The 18,050-nt window shown below is 41.2% G+C and overlaps 1 protein-coding gene across 3 annotated transcripts in view; it reads left to right on the top strand.

The window, feature by feature from the left end:
• Positions 1–18,050, top strand: part of NXPE3 (neurexophilin and PC-esterase domain family member 3) — a 480,868-nt gene that overhangs the window by 432,785 nt on the left and 30,033 nt on the right. Inside the window, exon 1 of one of the 3 annotated variants that reach the window (XM_062624794.1) lies at positions 8,166–8,348. The exons of 1 other annotated variant lie outside the window; for it this stretch is intronic. The gene's annotated coding sequence lies outside the window, so the exon portion shown is untranslated. Of the gene's footprint in view, positions 1–8,165; positions 8,349–9,300; positions 9,372–18,050 lie in introns of those variants that run through there. One more of the 3 variants, XM_062624793.1, reaches the window with a different exon arrangement.

The raw sequence follows: 18,050 nt of genomic DNA, 5'->3' as shown, positions 1-18,050 counted from the left end.
ATATGAGAACATCCATATGCACTGCTGGGTTACAGTAGCAGAATTGGTGACATATGTTTTGCTTCCACAAGGATGTTAATGTCATTGTGGGATTTGGATCTGCATGGCTTTCAGGACACTATTGTGTTTGATGGATCACAACTACTTCTACCTACAAGTATAAATATGGCAAATGCCATGGCTTAAATCTATTTCTTGACATCTATGTCGAGTTTTCTGTTTGTTATTTTCTCTGTGTTTCTGTTATTTGATATTGTAATTAGATGTGATTAAAAAGTTGCGTTTCTTCCCTGTTGGCAAATGTGCTAAATTACCTAGATTATGCTTTCCATTTAAACAGTGGGCAAAGCAATAGGGTTTGTACCTTGCCTAGCCATTGCTATCTTGGTTTCAGGTTTTTTTTTTAATGGAAAAAGATCAGATATCTCAGTGTACTGCAAAAGTGTCAAGGGAAATCTGTTTTGCCATGTAATTTGTGATGGACACTAGTAAAATAAGAGGTGATGTTGTGACTTCTAGGGGTCAGTTCAGTTTGCTAATACTGCATTTTGCAATGTGTACTGGAAGGCCAGTGTTTCAGTAGTTTGCTAATGCTTGCTTCTTTGATATAAAGGCACGTACATATTCTAATTCTCTGAATCCACAGGTTAACTTCTGGTGCTATGGTGTAATTAAAATAAACTAGTGCTGTTTTCAAGTGACTTTTATGGCCATGATACTATGTAAAGTAACTTAATTTTTGTAAAAGCTTTGGTTGCTTGTCTATTTTAGGTTCTGAGCTGAAATTTACCACTACTCAGGAGTTTGGCTTAAGGCCTCAAAATAGCCTTTATTTAGAATATAAATAATGTATTGGACTTGTACCAACTGTCTGACAAGTGGTGAAGTTCACCTTGGAAGAATAAAGCTTGCCTTTGTATATAGAGTAGCCATCATCTCTTTTTCCCCACCCCCAAAAAAGTAAGGTCTAGAGCACTGACTTCCCTGAAGAGCTGTTGCTGCAGTCAAGCTAACATTCAACTGTACCTTGCGTAAGTGTTTAAGAAAAACAAACAGCTGAGCTGTTAGGTTCTTAATGTGCTAACTCAGTCTAGCTACAGCATGTTTGTAACATAACCATATACATAATTAGATCTTAGAACATCAGTGTGCATGTGTATTAAAAGTTATACAGGTGCATTAATGTATTGCAACATCTAAATAACTGTTCAAAGAAGCATGTAGTCTACATGATCATACCCTTGTCCTCTGAAGGTTCTCAGCTTGTGTTTTAATCTGCCATGCTTGGAGATGCCTGCAGTTCTTAGGAATTGCCTCAAAAAAATCTCATGTAAACTTTAAGGAGACTTTCTTTTGGGTTTTGAAAGAGAAATTGTTTCTGTCTGTGAAACAGGCCTCTTTGTGGCAGTGGTCAGGTGGAATAAACCAGTAAGTTTTTTTTGTGGCATAGTGCTGTATTAGCACATGCAGGACTTGGCAGAAACTAGACCACTGGCTGGATAAAAATGTTTCACTTACTGAGGGACCATGTATATTTTGCTATTTTGTATTATTGTCACTTCTGCTGGAGAATTAGAGGAGACACAACTTTAATTTTGGAGATGTCTAAGGGGGAAAACTTGGTAAAACTCAATTTTTTATGGAAGCCCTAGATGTTTCTAGATATTTCCTCTTTTGTTAAGGTTGTGCATACACAAACACAAGGTGACTTATTTTAACTGATGACAAAGTCAACTGTTGGCTTTTTTTTAACTTGTAACCAGCATATCCAAAAGCGATTTTTATGAAGGTACAGCAAAATGTGTACAAACATATAATCAGCTTTATCATACACCTTTGGGGAAGCTGTGCAATATGATTTTCTGATGTTCTGAAACCTTGAATATATAGAAGATGAGTTGCCAAAATATACAGAAATCACAAAGAATTATGAAGTTTGGTAGTAGTTTTTACAGGTTTACATGTAATTAGTTTGTATATACGCAAAACATTTTCATCCTGACCATTAAAATACATTCAGGGAAAGATATAATGGGGGATAGCGTGGAAGAATAAGGAATCAAACTGGATGGGTATTTAAAAATGGCTTCCCCTCCCCCCCCCCCCCCCCCCCCCCCCAGTCTGTTTTGAGCTCTCAAATCATGATATGCAAATGTCATAGTTTAATATATGGCTTAACACTTATTCTTCATTGTCCGTACAAGTTTTCCTAATCTATGTATATAATATTCTTTTACCTGGATAGGGATGCCCAGCTCCCTTTGGAGATGATGGAAATTTCATAAAGGAATTAGAAGACCTATCATATGAAAATCCATGTCTGAATTTTTCCTCTTTTAATATCGTATGTCTTTCAGCATTTTCCTTTTGCAAGGCTTCATAGTCATCAGAAGACTGTACTTTGCAGAAGGAAAGCTTGTCTGTTGTATTTTTGTCCAGGGTTGGCAAGAGATTTCTAACGGTTATTTCTCAAGCGGCGTTGTCAGCTCTGCTGTGAGTACAGTTCAAGCACTTCTTTAATTCTCTTCAGAAAAATTGGCTAAATATAGCTCAGATTAACTATTTAAACTGTGCCACGCAAATAGTTTTGCCCCAGATGAGGTGGCTGGCACATGCAAACCTTTTTCAGCTAGTCTATGGCAGAAATTACTTTTGCTTTATTTCCTAAAGGTAAGGACCTGGAGGAAGGTGGAAATGCATTTATGTGTTTTCAGGTTTAGTCTGTGATGGTAATACCAGCTGCTTTATGATTGCTATTCCAGTTTTCTCCCAATTATTTTTATAGTTTATACATTTTAGTCTTTCGTGTAATGAAGAATGCATTTTTTTCTACTGCATGCAATATAAATATTTGATAGATGCTTTTCTAGATGATATTTGGAAAGGTAGAAGAATATCATGAAAGCAGGCCTGTTCACATTTTGTATTTCACATTTACTTTAAGGTACTTTGTTTATATTATCTCCTCTGTGTTAGGTAACTTCATTACAAAAGAATACCACAGAGCAATGCCTTATTAACAACAGCAAGTAAACTTCTCTTTCTGCCTCTTCCATGAGCTGAGCTTAATGGTCACAACTGGTTATAGTACCAAAATATGTCATTTAAATGAACGGGAAATTTAAATTCTGAATGAAAGCAGCAACTGTGATGTGGTGTTTGTGTTTTGGTGGGGTTGGTTTGGGTTTTTTTTTGGTTGGATTTTGTTTTGGTGGTGGGTGTTTTGGGTTTCGTTTTGTGACTATTCCTGTGTGGTGCTATTTTATAAGCAAAGAGTGTGTGGCAAGGATGGAATTTTTGAAAGGGACTGAATATTGCCCTAGCTCTGCTTTCATTCCCTTAAAAGAAGTAGGGTCCTGCTTGAGTCTTTGTGAACTGGCTGTCTAAACTGGGGTTTTATCATATTTACATCTCCAGAAGAAATTTCTTGCTAGAAAGCAAGAAGACATTAAGACTGAAAAATTCATTTTGTTGCTTCTAAAACACAAATATCTTTCAGCAAATACTTGAGGAATTCCTTGTTAGAATAAACTGCAGAAGCCTAACTGTTTATAGTCAAGTTCCTTAAACAACCGTAGATTCTACTGATTGTATGCAGCAATTTAAATAATACGCTTAGCAGCCAGTCTGCGCGTATATAAAAAAACAAGTTTGGGGGTTTTTTCCTGAATAATGTTTGTATCTCATTGTACCTGCTTGCAAGTTGGTCCTGGCTTTTATGAAGTCGTATATATTGTCTCAAGAACTCCAATCTTAAATTTCTATTTGTATCTTCAATTTTTGTTCATCAAACATATTGCTACATTCCTTTGAGACTATGTGGCTACTTTTTAACTGGACTTGAAGTTACAACGCGTCTCTCACAGATACACTTTTTCCTGAGAGGATAGTTCAGGAGCGTGTCTGAATGACAATATGATGTAAAAAAACCTGCTCAGTTCACCTGCTTTTAGCTAGTGGGAGAGAGGCTCTTTCCTGTTCTATTAATTTTTTTTTTATTTTTTTTTCTTGAGGACTGTGTCAACCAAATAAATAAGAATGAAGTATTCATGAAGTCTTTTTTTGATAGTTACAGGTTGGGTTTTTTTTCCCAGTTTGGCTTTCTAGGACAAGAGAAAACACTTGCTTTCTATACGCCTGCCAGAAAGTTGAGGCTTTCTATTTTTAAGTGCTTTCTTTATGTCAGTAATGGAAAAAAAGCACAGAATCCTTTACTTGCAAAAGCATAAAATAGTGTTTATCAGGAAGGGTGCTTTATCTCCTAGTAAGTGCCACACTCGCAATAAGAAACTACCTTTCTGGCTTCATTACATGTACAAGTATGTGGGACAAATTCACTTGTAGCATAATTCTACTGAACTAGATTTTGTTGAGTCTTTCACAGTAGTGTTGTACCTCTAAACTAGAATCTGAAAAATGATTAGGTGTTGATTTCTCTTTCTACTTCTCACTATTTTCTGTGAAGAATGGTGGATAGTTAAATTGGTATAGTTGGTATATTTTCTGTAAGTGTTTACATTTCTGGATTTGTTTCTTAAATATTTTGTTTGTACCTCTGAGTTTTGAAATTTAAATAAATTATTTGTACGTTTATTGAAATTAACTTGTGCTTTGGCCTGACTCTTACAGCTAATAATGTCTTGCAATTGGAGGGCTCTTTTAGAGATAGAAAGTTTAGAAATACAAACCAGTGATGACAAGGTAAGCATTAGCATTCCTCACTTTTTACAGTTTTTTACAGCTTAATGGCCCACTGTTTCAGTGTTGAAGACAGTAAAAGTGTGGAAGAATACTTGAAATTTATACCCAAATTGATCAGTAGAAAATACCACCAAAACTGATATTCGTGATTTGCAGTCCTTTGTTTATGTCAGTGGCCCTATCTTCCATGTTCTTAATTCCCTACTGTGTTTAAATTAAAAGATGTGGCAGTATTCTGTACAGAGCTTTCTAGAAATAGGATTAAGGCTGTGGGCTTATCAAAGGAAATATAATCGCAAAGCATGTTTTTCCCTCTTCTTCTATTTTGGTTTGGTCAGATACCTGATGTGTGTTTAAATGAAGATTAATTGAATGTATTTCAGCTTTAACAAACAGTCCAGCAACTCAGGCATTCTAGGAAAGTTGGGGGTTACTGCAGGACAGTAATTCCAAAATTGAAAAAAAACCAACCCAAAACCAAAAATCCCAACCAACCAACACCTACCCCCCTCAAAAAAAAAAAAAAAAAAAAAAAAAAAAAAAAAAAAACCAAAAACCAAACAACCCCCCCAAAAAACCCCAAAACTTTGTTTTGTTTAACTTTTACTTGACACAGGGAGGTTAGTGGTAGTTTTAACTCTACTATGTGTTTCCACTTCATTATGCCAAAGAAGTTAGCTAGGGTTAGTGAGACTCTTCTTGCTCTTCTGTGGAGATATTTGAAAGACGGAAATAGGCATAGCTAAAGTGTCTTCAGGACTTAAAAGACTAATCTTGGAGTAAAGCCATTAAAGCTGTACTGTTAGGTTTAAATGCTGTAGATTTTTAGGATTAGTAACCATGACACTTCAGGAGATCAGGTTGAAGGTCCCTCTTGTCTCTGTTTCCAATCCATGCTTGTAATAAGATCAGACATTAAAATCTTTAGTTAGAGTTGGAAGATAAAGGGATACATCTAGTGGACAGACCCACTTTTGTTCAAATGGAATTAGTTATTTTTAAATTTATGGGGTGAAATCCTTACATATGTTAGGAGCTGAGTTTCTCTTTTGACTGGTTGAAAACCTCCTTTTAATTCTGTATAAGAGTATAGAACCATAGAATAGTTAGGGTTGGAAAGGACCTTAAGATCATCTAGTTCCATCCCCCCTGCCATGGGCAGGGACACCACACACTAAACTGTATCACCCAAGGCTCTGTCAAACCTGGCCTTGAACATCACCAGGGATGCAGCATTCACAACTTCCTTCGGCAACTGATTCCAGTGCCTCAACGCCCTTACAGTAAAGAACTTCTTCCTTATAACCAATCTAAACTTCCCCTGTTCAAGTTTTAACCTGTTACCCCTTGTCCTATCACTACAGTCCCTAATGAAGAGTCCCTCCCCAGCATCCTTATAGCCCCCCTTCAGATACTGGAAGGCTGCTATGAGGTCTCCACGCAGCCTTCTCCAGGCTGAACAGACACAACTTTCTGAGCCTATCTTCATACGGGAGGTGCTCCAGCCCCTTGATCATCCTCGTGGCCCTCCTCTGGACTTGTTCCAACAGTTCCATGTCCTTTTTATGTTGAGACCACCAGAACTGCACACAGTACTCCCAGTGAGGTCTCACAAAAGCAGAGTAGAAGGTCAGGATCTCTTTCGACCTGCTGGTCACACTCCTTTTGATGCAGCCCAGGATACGTTTGGCTTTTTGGGCTGTGGGCACACACTGAAGCTGGCTCATGTTCATTTCCTCATCAACCAACACCCCCAAGTCCTTTGTGATAGTCTTATCATAACATGTGGATCTGGAAAGGTGTATATGACTGTCGCAAGTCTTGTAATCCAGCATGCTCTCTGGTCTGGGAGCATCAAGACCAATGGAGTGAACATGCCTCCCTGCATAATTGTGCCTGTTGTCCGAGTGGGGACTGCTTCAGGATTTCTCAGAGGATGCTTTCGTGCACAGCCTAGGTTGTTTCTGTTAAAATTTGTGAATGTGAGAGATTTGCAACTGCTCCAGTCTATCCCATTTTTTCCTTGCCAAGATCCTGTTTACCTGATGTCCTGATTTAATCCCAGCTGGTAACTAAGTACTGCACAGCTGCTGCTTACTTTGCCCTGGTGGGACAAGAGAATTGGAAAAGTAAAAGTGAGAAAACTTATGGGTTGAGATCAGGACAGCTTAATAAGTAAAGCAAAAGGCACATACAGAAGCAAAGCAAAACAAGGAATCCACTCCCAACTTCCTATCTGTAGGCAAGGCTTCAGCCATCTTCATAAAAGCAAGGCTCAATCATGCATAACAGGAAACAAACACCATTACACCACATGTCCCCCCTTCCTTCTTCCTCTCCCAGCTCTACATGCTGAGCGTGACACCATATGGTCTGGAATATCCCTTGGATCAGCTGGGGTCAGCTATCCCAGCTGTGTCCCCTCCTGACTCCTTGTGCACTCCCAGCCGCTCGCTAGTGGGCTGAGAGGCAGAAAAAGCCTTGGCTCTGTGCAAGCACTGCTCAGCAGTAATGAAAACATCCCTGTGTTACTAACGTTGTTTTCCAAAACACAGCCCCATACTAGTTACTATGATGAAAATTAACCCAAGCCAAAACCAGCTCAGCTGCTCTTTCTCATAATGTGCAAGACATCAGTAACAAAGGAAAAAATAGAGGAAAATTGTGTTCAGGATGCCCAAATGAAACCAGTTATAACCTCTAACTTCCAACACTCTAGAATTTGTCTGTGAAAACTGAGAAGCCCATGATCATGTAGGATGCCCTGGAAAATGTAAAATATGTGGCACATTGTGTTGAAACTGTTCATGTGTTGAGCTGAAAGCAATAATCCATTACACAAGCCTAAAAAATTCTCAATGTAGGGTTGTGAGGAACAGTCTAGCAGCCAGGGCTGTTTCGTTAGCATTCTGCTGAACTGCATTCAAGCAGCAGACTTTGCGATGTCTCTTCCTGACCATTTTTGTTACACCAGCTGAAGTTCTCCAGTCCCTTGAAAACTTGCAGCGTGTTTCCTGGTGTGGGAAATCTGTGGAAAATAAGCTGAGGGGATTACCAATGCTTGTATGTATAGAGGCTGTGGGACCTGAGAAGAAATAGGACATACTGAGAAATCCTACAGCTTGAACTCTCTTTTCTTCCTTCCATCATTAGCTCCTACAGCCCCTTCAACTTACAATTAAAGGCAAATGCACTTGCTATTAGTAGAACTTGTGTTTTCAAGAACCACTCCACAGCTGTCTTGTAGTGCTGAGCTACCTGGGGTAGACTTCATTTACTTGTCCTCTCTTCATTGTGCCCTTTTGGTATTTTATTCTCTGGCTTTACTCACAGATACTGAGAGTCTCAAGCACATGGAGTAGCTATTCTTTTGCTAGCAGGTGACCTTTCTCACCTGCTTTCTCATATTCATAATTGCCTGTTCCATTCCCTTCTATGGTGTGGCAATGTCCTTTTATTTGGTCTTTTATTGTTCTGCTTATACAGACAGATGGCTTTTAATTCTTGACTGACACTGGTGCCTATTGGACTTCTGTTTTCCATCTCTATCAAGTAATCACCAGTGTAATGTGGGGAAAAGAGGAGGAAAATAGAAGCAAGACCACTTAACTTGTTCAAAATAGGCTGATGGGGATGAGGGCAGGAGAGTAAGCATTTCATATTTTTAATGGCTAAAATATTATGTTCACAGGACTATTTCAGCTGCTCTGTCTCTGTTGCTGATTTTAAGCAAGTCAAGTATTTCTTGCTAAAACTAACATAGAGTCTTTAACCTGTACACATGAAAACAACTGCTAGCAGGTGAAAGTTTTGGAAAGAGGCATTCCCAAACTTACATGGCAAATCCAGTTGCAGGTGACCTGTTATCACATTGAAGGTACCCCTCAGCTCTGGTGCAGCATGCTAAATCCAATGCTGACTACATGCAGCTCTTTGAGCATTTTGAAGCCCTGCCTCTAAGGCAGCTGGCTTTGCCTAAACATTGCTGTTGTGTACCTGTCTCCCTTGCTCGGCTCCTGCAGCTGGCCTGTGGGCCAGCCTCTTCCTCCTTTATAACCTTCTCTCTGTTCCACGCCCGCTTCCTCTCATATTCACTTCAGGCTCAGCAGCTTGTGATCCATGTTCCTGTCAGAGCCTTCTCTCTTGACTGGGGGTGCAGGTGCAGAGTATCATGATGCCACCTGCACTCTGTAGCAGCCTCCCCGCATCCTGGTTTCTTTGGCTTCACCCACTGTCACTCAAAACATTACAGGGACTTCTTTTTCTCTTTTTTATCATTAACTAGTGCCCTCCCAGCGATGAGTGTGTGCTGTTTTAAGGTTTTCCTTCCTCACACAATCACTGTTTTCAGCGCAGTTGAGCACCGCCAGCGCTGCAGAACTCCGCCAGGACCAGGTTCAGGTTCAATCAAGAGTTTCCCCTGCTGGTGCCGGGTCTCTCGGCCGCGGCCTAGCGCTCTGCCCACAGGCCGGGGCTGCGGCCTGGGCGAGGCGGTGGCCGTTAGGGGCGGTGGTTGACAGGGCGGGACCGGGGGGCGGTGCGACGGCGGCAGCCGTTAGTGTCGGGGGTGGGGCTGCAGGCGGGGCAGCAGGGCCGATGGGTACAAGGCCAGTCTCCTCCGCGCCGGGGGAGCAGCAGCTGTTTGGCCCGGGGGACCGGCTGGGGCTGCGGTGAGGGGGCGTGGGGGGCTGGCCGGGGAAGCGGCGCTGTGGAGGAGCAGTAGCGGAGCGGGGGTGTCGCAGGGAGGCCCAGGGGCCTCGGCCGCGGGTACCCGGCTGAGGTGAGGGTTTGGGGGTTGACGGGTGTCCGCTCGGATCCACGTTCCCCGCGGCTGGGCCCGCCCTCACCGGCCCGCTTGCGGGCATTGCTCGGGCTTTCTGTCGGGGGCGGCTGGAGGTGCTTCCTGACCGTGCAGGGGCCGCCCGCCGAGGGGTGCAAGTCGCTGTGGCAGCCAGAGGCCGGCTGGTCCTGGGGCGTGTGCCCGGGCTGCTGCGCGGGGCTGCCCAGCTGAAGCCGAGGTGTGCCGTGGAAGCAAGAGCGTAAGTGCCTCCGAGGCAGTAAAGTACAGCTTTACCATTTACATCGCTGGCGGCAGTGCTTCCTGCTGGCTGTTTTTTGTCTTCTTCCCTTCATCCCTTACTTGCGGACGAGGACCCAGGCAGTGCTCACACTTCGGTGTGGAGCAGCCTTGTTTTCCTGGAGCAGAGCAGCTGCACGGAGCTGCCGCAAAGCCTGAACTCTGGCAAGCGACCGGCGCTGACCTCTGAATATCAGCCCCACTCTCTGGGGAGCAAGGCTGAATTGGGAGAAACAGGGTCGCGAACCCGGTTTTTCTGTGGCTGTGTCTAGCCTAGAAACCTTGTGCCTCAGAGAAATGGGCTCGGCGTCTCCAGTTAGCTGCTTGTATGCCTTAGCGATTTGCGTGACAGCTCTTTGAAGTAGTTGCACTGATACGTGCTTTTGGAATGCTGCTGGCTTAGAGAAGTACCGAGATAAAGACTGGTAAGACTTAACGACTTGGAGAAAAATCCCAACCCCCCAGAAACAGTCCTGAGTATGAGAGAACTTGAATACTGTTCATAAAAATGTCACTGAGCTGGTTTCTGTTTTTAACCTTAGGCAAAAATGTGGTATGTAATAACAGAACATAGCTGAGAGGGGTAATGCTTAGTAATTAATAGAAGAAAACTCAAAGGTATAGGACTGAATTTAAGAGTTATCAATATTCTAGCCAATTTTGGTTTAAAGTATAAATTTTATTAAACTGAGTAAGCGATAGCAGATAAAACAGCGCTGGGTGCGCCGGGGAGCCCTCCGCTCCGCCCAAGACGCGCACACGCGGTCCCTGGGAGGCGGTCCTTTTATCTTCTCCGGTTCAAGGCCCCGGCCAATCCTGTCGCCCCTCCTCACTCGGATGTTGACATGGCTCTTCCCCATTGGTTCCCTTTGTTGCAGGGGTCTCATTACTGAGAAGTTTCGGGAAGTTTCGAGAAGCTGCCAGAGGCTTCGAGAAGCGTCCACTGGCAGCCTCTTCACCGTCGCAGCCCCCTCCCCTCAAGCGTTGCAACAAGACACCACTTCGAGCCACCCAGCCCCCTTTTCTCTCTCACAATCCCGCGCAACAATACAACTGACCTCCCCCCATTACCTACAGAGTACAACAGTTACAGAGTCAAAAGGAGTATTGTTTCACATAACGACAGCCACAGAGAGCCTCCCTTCCCCCAAACTTCTTGATGAACAAACCCCACACATTACAATTCCCCCCTTTTTCTTTTCATCATTTTTGTTCATCAAATCGTTGTAACACATCTTGGTTTAACAGCAATGAATTTTCTTGTTCTACAGGTTCATATTTCGTTCCTATCAGCATTAGGTGAGCTGCTTCGAGTCTACCTCGTGCAGTTTCTAATATTTTATTAAAAATACATGGTCCAAATGTTAATCCCAATATAATTGATATCAGGGGACCTGCTATTGTTGACAGTAAGGTTGTAAGCCAGGAGGACTGACTAAACCAAGATTCATACCAGCTGCGTTGTGCCTCTCGTTCTTTTTTCCAGTCCTTCTCATAATTTGGTCATAGTATCCTGTACCACCCCTGTGTGATCTGTGTATACACAGCACTCTTCCTTAAGTGCTGCACATACCCCTCCCTTGTTGTAAATACATTAAATCTAGTCCTTTTCGGTTTTGTAAGACCACTTCTGACAGCGATCTAATGGGCTTTTCTAAGGCCGTTATTGATTAATTCTTACCAGGTCTTCGTCTACTGCTATCCTCAGTGCTTTAAATTCTTGGCTTTGTTGTATCAATGAGGTTACTCCTGTGCCTACTCCCACGCCCCCCAAGATCATTAAAGTGGCTATTGTTAATGCCATGATTGGCTCTTGTTTAGTCAGGTGGTGTCCCTGAGTAATGTATGCATTAAATAAAGTTCTCAGGGTGGTAAAAATTTTAGGGACTATTGTTACTTGAATACAAAAGTCTGAGGATTCATTAAAAAGTTTTAATGACAGGCAAGGTGTAACTCCTATAGCGGAGCAAACCCACTTGGTGTTATCAGCTGGTACTAACCATTTTGCAGGTTTCTCGGGTCTTTTTGACCCTATTTTATCAGTATTGGCACATAACCTCTTTTTGTGTTCTGGAATTCTACCTATACACAGGCCTTTTCCCATCACTTGGGTTAAGGTGATTCCTGGTTCTTCTGTGTCCCACATACACTGTGCCAGATTAGTACCATTTAGGTGTTTAGGTTTCTTAGTTACTCCAACAGCCTCATAGAAGGGTGGTTTCACCCCATAACACAACCAACAGTGTTCTGTAAGATTTGGATTGGTTTTGTTCAACACCAAGTAACTAGCATGCATTAACTTCCAAAGGGGATTAATTTCAGGGGTTTCATCAGGGGTTGGGTTATTCCCAAGGGTTTCATCAGGAGTTTGGGTGACTCGAGTAATCTTAATTTCTGAAGTTATCGTTATATTGTCTATTTTAGGAATTCTTGTTGTACTATCCATTGTTCCTTCAGTCAAATCATCGGTTAGTATCTGGTTAGGGCCTACCGGCAGTGGATCATTTGGGACCACTTCCTTTTTTATGAGAATTAAACTGCCCTTATCTGTCCCTGGTTCCGTATACCTCACTCCCCACACTCTTCCAATTATCCATCCTACGTCTTCAGGGCTGGTGACATTTAAGAAGAGGTATTTGCAGTTTCCACATCCTCCCCACCCCTGTAGTGGTCTGCACCCATATGGACCCCACTGAACCTTTAGGTACCTGTCTATACCACTACCTGGTATCCAACCAGGGGCTATAGTCTCACAACCCCAATAACTGCAGTAATATTGATTACGGTAGTTACAATATCCCTTTCCAGGATTTGAACTAGGGCACATATAGAATCCCAGGTATTCCCAGCATTGGGGTCTCGGGACAAGCTGACATAGGGTAGCATTAAAGCTTGGTTCTCCCGGTGTTATTTGGGTTGCGATAACCGGAGTAAGGTCCACTTAAACAGTTGGTGAGGTTGGTAGTTCATTCCCTTAGCCCGTGTTTGTGGTATACATATTATAAATAGAATAAGCAGTATGTCTAGGATGTGCCAAAAAGGGTGGAATCTTTTCCATTTTTTTTTTGTTGTTAATAGTTTTGGATCAATTATATCAATATTATCCCTCCAATTAGAACCTTGGATGTACTTTTTATACGGGACTTTCAAGTCCCTGTGGGCATTGAGGCGGTTCTTCCAGTACTCCCGTATAGCTCTAATGACAAGAGTCAGTTCTCCACAGTATTTTACCTCTCTACCTCACTCGTCGACTCGGTTGCTTCGAGCCACGAGGGATAACATCTTCTCGGTAGCAGGGGTAGTCTTCAGGAGAGGGAGTGCTTTTTCGGGTGTTTGCCTCCGTTTATACAGTTCCCTTACCTGGTTCCTTTTGGACTAATATTTTAATATATTCAATTTATATATATAACTTAACATATTCGATTACCACCGTTCTTGGCACTCTTACAGACAACCGATTTCACACCGATCTCAAAATGTTATTATTGTTATTACATATCCCAGTCCCCTTTATGTCCATTTAAACCTTCTTGAGGGTGACTTTCAGATCTCCAGGTGGGCTCACAACTTCCCAAGACTGGTCCAAGTCTCTGATAGGTCCTTTTACACGGCTCGCATGAGTCCAACCCTTCTCTGCTGTCCGGATGGCGGTTTCTGTGGTGAGTAAAACAAGATAGGGTCCTTCCCAACGAGGGGTTAGTGGGGATTCCTTCCAAGTTTTAATTAGTACTTTATCTCCTGGTTTTATAGAATGAATGTGCATATTTAACGGAGGTCGTTGAGATATCATACCTCGTTTACGTAACTCCTCTCTTCGTCTGGTTAGATGAATTAGGTATGGTCTCAACATTATGTCTTCAATTACTGGATGTTCAACTGGCATTTCCATATTATAAGGCATACCATGTAACATTTCAAAGGGAGAAACTCCCAAATCGGACCTGGGTTGTGTTCTGATGTTTAACAAAGCTAGTGGTAGACATTTAGCCCAGGAGAGTTTTGTTTCTATCATGATTTTAGTTAATTGTTTCTTGATTTCTCCGTTCATTCTTTCAACCCGTCCTGAGCTTTGGGGATGCCAAGGGGTGTGATATTCCCATTTTATGCCCAGTTGATTCATTGTTTCCCTAATTACCTTTGAAGTAAAATGTGGGCCTTTGTCTGAGTCTATGGCTTCAACAATTCCATATCTTGGAATTATAAGTTCTAAAAGAATTTTTACCACAGTTCGTGTCGTTGCCCGGGAGGTGGGAAATGCCTCTACAAAATGGGTTAGATGATCTACCATCACTAAGAGGTATTTGTAGTTACCACTCTTAGGCATTTCAGTAAAATCAATCTGTATTCGTGAAAAGGGTCTTACAGCTAACTCGCGACCTCCTGGAATTGTTTTTCGTTGATGTTGTTTGTTTACCCTTTGACAAGTTAAACAGGATCTTACTATTTCCTTTGCTATATCATATATTCCTATACACATATACTGCATGGCAAATTGGTCGACAAGGGCTTGGGTTCCCCAATGTGTTTTTTCATGTATTCTCACCATAATTTAGCGAGCTAAAGTCTTTGGGACAACTTGTCTCCCATCTTCTAATTTCCATTTTCCTTGTTGTTCTTCTAGACCCATTTTAGTCAATTTTTCTTTTTCTACTTGAGTAAATTTATGTGCATCATTTATTTTTTCAGACTCCATAGAGGAGTTTGGCATTATTTTTACAACCCCCAGAGCTGCCCGTTTTGCCTCCATGTCTGCTAAATTGTTTCCTCTTATCTCAAAGGTTGTTCCTTTTTGGTGTCCTTTTATATGGACTACCGCAATGCTTTCAGGTTCTCTCAGGGCCTGGAGGATTTGAATTATTAGCTCTTCATGAATTAAGCCTTTTCCTTGAGAATTTATCAATCCCCTTTCCTCCCAAATTTTTCCAAAAGTATGTACTACACCATATGCATATCTAGAGTCTGTATATATCGTGCCCCGTCTATTCTTCAATAGTTTTAAGGCCTGTAATACTGCATATAGCTCACATGCTTGCACGGACCAACTGGGGTTCAGGGGTCCCGACTGCACAACACTAAAGTTTTTCCCGTCTTTAATGGCATATCCTGACTTCCTTTTCCCTTCTATCACTCTTGAAGAACCATCTACGAAGAATTTTTCGCCTCCTATTAATTCTTCTTCCTCCAAATCTGGACGTATTTTTACTTGTTCCTCTATATTACGTATACAATCGTGATAATTCTTGAGCCAGTTCCCCATATAAAAATTGAGCGGGGTTTTGGAGGCTCGTACTTTCTAATTCCAATTTAGGAGAAGAAACTAGAATTCCTTCATATTTGAGGAGCCTAGTATCAGTAATCCATTTGTCAGCCTTCTGCTGTAGTACTCCCCGAATGTTGTGGGGTGATAATACCTTTAATTCCCCCCTGAATGTGATTTTTCTGGCTTCTTCTACCAGAAGCGCAGTGGCCACCACGGCTTGTAAGCAGGTTGGCCATCCTCTACTGACTGCATCTAACAATTTTGATAGATATCCTAGAGGTTTTTCCCGTCTGGCCCAATCCTGTGCCAAAACCCCATACCCGGTACCCTCATCTACATTTACAAACAAATAAAAACGTCTTTTTAGATCAAGTAAACTTAGGACAGGTGCATTAACTAAATCCTCTTTCAGTTCCTTATATTCGGGGTAATTTAATGCTTCTGAATGTCTCCCCAACAAACGGCTGCCTTCCATTTGTTACTACCATCAGTGATATGTTCTAAGTTTATGTAAGAATGCACAAATCTAATAAGAGATGTCTATTGCCATAAAAGTATAATTAAAATAGAGGGAATTCTTCCTTAAGAATAACCAACTCAAATACACCTTTCTTTGCTGCAAATTCATCTAGCTGTAAGTGGAACACCACCACAGACAATGCCATTGTTTAGATTTCAATAACTGAGACACTCTTTACCTTCTTTTTTTTTTCCCGCTCTTCCCCAAATTTCTCTGCTTTTCCCTAAGTGCTGAATTTTAGCTGAAAAATGCAATTGGCTGGATGTTGGTTCTTTGTACTGCCTGTAAGCCCATTAGAAACCAGAAAGCTGATCATCAAGTGTCAACTTGATAATCCAGAAAACAGCAAAGCCTGTTCATCACCCTCTTTGCCCTGAGTTCACCCAAGGCACATTTTTGATGAGTCAACTATCTTAGAATTTTTAACATATTATGTTTATCACATCCTGCAAATTTCCTGCATCTTTTCATTGCAATGTGTTAAATCATAAAAATACTTTTCTCCTCTAGTTGGAGAATGGGCTTTCCCTTAATGACGAAACTGAAACTCACTTGTGGGAAATGTACATAACCTAATGGACAGCTTTAATTACATTAGAATAATAAACATATGAACAACTTAGCTCAGGAACACCATCAGAATAAGTCTGAGTCCTCTAAGCCTTCAATTATTCTTTATACTTTTTTCATACAAGGAATTTCATGGCCTATTAGCAGTAGAACAGATGACTTTATGGCCATTTCAGATAAAAACTGTGAAAGGAAATAAATCTGTCAGTAGAACAAACAGCTTGAACTCAGGAAACGGTAATACTGAATTTGGCACAGGTGAAGGGGAATTTTAAATGGCTTATTCCACTATGATATAGGAAGTGAAAAATAAAGGGCTAAATTAATAGTTGCTTTAAGTAGATGTCACTGATTCTTTCCTATTAATAATGCCTCTTTTACTCAGCATCTTTTCTCCCTGCTACAGACAGGTCATATATTTGCAGTTCTTTTAGAAATTAGATGACTGGAAACTGAATCCCCTTCATGAGATTCATTCCTGTTTCATTGCTGCTTTTGCTTATCACCTTGGACATGGGATTGTTTTTTTGTTTTTTTTTTTTCTGTCAAATAGCAGAGTCACTGTGATACTGTAATGAATCAGGTCAGCAAAACAGCTGTGAGTGCATTAATAGTCACATTAAGGTATTTATGGAAGCAAAAAAAAAACACAGTAAAACCATGCATTTATTTTCCAACTAGGGCTCAATTAATTGATGGCATTCTTTTAATACAGTTATTTATGATATGCAGTATAATTCAAATTTAGCATAGCTGCAATTTCAAGAAGCAATTAGGAAAGTTTGCAGTGGGGGTAAATGTGATTCTTGACAAAAAGGAGGTATTTTATTTTCTGTTTTAAATAAGCCTGCTCTAAGTCAAAAGACTCCAACAGACTGTTGTGGGCTCTCATACCTCTTGCCCTTATTATCTAACTTATGTTTCTATTCCTCCTGTTTTTCTTGCTTTTTCCTTTGCCTGACAAACTTGCCCCTTTCTCACTGTTACATTATTTTTCTGCTGTTTCTTTTCCTTCTACAAACAAAACCAATGATACATATTTTCTTGTGGATTAGAGCATGCCCTTATACCAAACATGTAGCTCTCAAACAACTGAGTGGATTAAAAGATGACAAGCTATTTCCATGAACATTCACCTACCCATGTTGTTTGCTTTCCTCTCCATCATCTTTCCCACAAGGACATTTAAAAAAAAAATTTGCTGCAGTTTTCATTACATTTCAGATCAGAAGGGATCATCAGATTGTCTGCTGCAACAGCCACCTTGCAAATTTAAATTGAATTAAGCATTACTGTCACTAGAATAAGACACATCAAACTGTCCCAAGCTTCTTCAATGGTACAACATGGATCACAGAGCCTGTGAGGATTATCTTCAGATGATCCCAGTAGGAAAATCTGATCTACTGCTTTCTGCTAAATTTATCTGAAAGGCTGCTTACTCCAAAACCATGCATAATCAAATTTTAAACATGTGATCAGACAGGAACTAAGACTTTCTGATCAGTAGAAGACAACAGCCCCTTTTATTTAACATTACTCTTCAGTTTAGAGTTATCTTTGGACTGGGAGGAAAAAGTCTTCCTAATACTACAGGAGATCAACAGAAACCTTTGAATAACAAGATCATGCAAAAGGGTAGCGATCAGCGTAAGATACAACACTGCTGTTAGCATTTGCATCTGTGTGTATAGTTTAATCCTGCAAGAGTCTGCTTGGACAGAAGAGCATACAAGCAGGTACTGAATACACCAAAACTGAAATGCTGGCAGCTGTGTGCCAATGAAAACAGAGGTAAGGAACTTTACAGTCCATTCACAGCCATAAATTTTGATCACAGTAAATCATTAGCAATATCCTTTGCAAGTGTCACTCCTCACCCAGTTGCTTAAATGTTCTTAAGATCTTTTCTAATCAAACTG

This window comes from Pezoporus occidentalis, unplaced genomic scaffold, assembly GCF_034315485.1.
Source record: "Pezoporus occidentalis ecotype Australia unplaced genomic scaffold, CSIRO_AGI_Poc_V1 ctg271, whole genome shotgun sequence".
NCBI classification, from domain to species: Eukaryota; Metazoa; Chordata; class Aves; order Psittaciformes; family Psittacidae; genus Pezoporus; species Pezoporus occidentalis.
The sequence above is the reverse complement of the archived record's forward strand: the minus strand, read 5'-3'. Positions and strand labels throughout refer to the sequence as shown.